The 1,970-nt window shown below is 59.0% G+C and overlaps 1 pseudogene; it reads left to right on the forward strand.

The window, feature by feature from the left end:
- LOC116855917 overlaps nucleotides 1–993 on the forward strand; it is a 1,937-nt pseudogene extending 944 nt beyond the window's left edge.
- The last annotated feature ends 977 nt before the right edge of the window (nucleotides 994–1,970 follow it).

Genomic DNA, 1,970 nt, shown 5'->3' on the forward strand with positions numbered 1-1,970 from the left:
AGGCTGCACCCGCCACCTGCCCGCATTCCTCCCTCTCTCCCCTTGCTCCTGTCCCTGTCGCACTGGGCCTGCTGCTCCTTCCTGTCTGTTCTTTCACTCTTTTTTCTTTCCAGGGACCCTTCCTCAGGGTCGCCGCCTTTTCGCTTCCTCTCCTGTTGCCTTTGTGCTCCTTCGGGCTCCCTGTTCTACCCTCTGCCTCGTTCCTTCTCCTGTTTCCAGCTCTCTCTTTCACTGCTTCTCTTTATCTCTGGATCTGCCTCTCATGCTGTCACCATCTTTTGTTTTCCCCAGGTCTCTATTTTTCCGTGTGGCGAATTCTTTACTGCAGGCTCTCTCTCTCTCCATGGTTGCCTCTTATTTCTCTCTGTCTTCAGGACCCTCCCTGGCCCCATCTCCCTTCCCCCTTCACTTTCCTCATTCCTTGGGGCTCCCTCTCTTCCCAGAAATTACCAACTCTGGCTGGGTCGCCGCAGCCTGTTCCAGCATGAAGACACAGCCCAATTATTCGAGGATATTAGAAACTTCCCACACCCTAAATTCAACCTGAGTCTCCTGAAGAAACACACCTGCCTCCCCGGAGAGGACTACAGCCACGACCTCATGCTGCTCCGCATGGCAGAGCCCGCCTAGATTACAGACGCCGTGAGGGTCCTGGGCCTGCCCATCCAGGAACCCAAACCGGGGAGCACCTGCTATAGCTCTGGCTGGGGCAGCATTGAACCAGGTAAGTGTACGCCAGAGCCGGACCATGCAGCCTGGAGCCCAGGCACTTGGGTGTAGGGAGGAGGGGGCTGGGGACTGGACTCAGGGTCTGAGGGAGGAGGAGGACTCAGGAGCCACTTGGGGTCTGGCCACAGCTCTTCTTTCTCTTGGTCGTAGTCTCAGACACTGGCGATCTCCAGTGTATGGACCTCAAACTCCTGCCCAATGATGTATATGCCAAGGCCCACATCTAGAAGGTGACAGATCACATGTTGTGTGCTGGCTCTTTGGAGGGCACTTTGACACCTGCCCGGTGAGCCAGCCTCTCCCCCTTGACCACCTGGGCTGGGGGACAAGACCCAGATTCAGGGCCGGGGTGCAAGGGTTAACCAGGCATCGGTCCCACTGCTGTCCAGCTGTAGCCCCGCCCCCAATGCCTGCGTGCCCCCTGCCCTATCCCACACCCCCTTCCAGGCACCACCCGCACCTCAGTCTTCCACATCACAGTCCATCCCTTCCTCCAGGCAGCACGTACTTACTGGGCATCTACCGCGTGCCCAACACCAACCTAGCCCCTGGGAAGACAGCAGTCACTGCTGTCTGTGTCACGTTCACTGTTTCTGTCTGTGTCCCTCACATGGTGGTGGGGGGCTTCGTGAGGGGCACTGCTCTCATGTCAGGAGATGCTGGTGCCGTGGGGCAGAAGGAGACATCATGGAGCCGGGGGAGATGGCCAGTGAGCTGAGGGGCAAGGCAGGGAGGTGGTGGGATTGAGTGGACACCTGCGGCAGGTGGGGGTGAGCCCAGCGGAATGTGGGGGAGAGCAGGTGCAAAGGCCCTGGGGCAAGTGGGCCTGGTGTGTGTGAGAGTGGCAGCAAGCCCAGTGTGGATGAAGCCCAGTGAGCAAGGGGAGAGGGCGGGAGGTGACACCAGAGGGAAGGGGTCCCTCCTCTGGGACCCCACCTGGGGCCACCTGGGGAGGTGACTGCCACTCTTCTGAGGGACCCGGGGAAGCTATAGGGGAGAGGTGACATCAGAGATGAGCCCTCAAGTTCGGAGGGCCCGGTAGATGGATCCCACTTCTTTTCACCATTGATCTGTCTGCTGGGACTCTTCTCCTGGACCCTCCCCACTGTGCAGAAACTAGACCCTGAAGTCTTCTCCGCATTGGCCAGGACTCAAGCTATTGTCCTCTCTGTTGGAATCCCACCAGCCCTCTGGCAGTGGACTCTGGAGACAACTCTGAGTTTCCCCGGAGCTGGGGTGTC

This window comes from Lontra canadensis, unplaced genomic scaffold (assembly GCF_010015895.1).
Source record: "Lontra canadensis isolate GAN:19392208 unplaced genomic scaffold, GSC_riverotter_1.0 scaffold107, whole genome shotgun sequence".
Taxonomy (NCBI): domain Eukaryota; kingdom Metazoa; phylum Chordata; class Mammalia; order Carnivora; family Mustelidae; genus Lontra; species Lontra canadensis.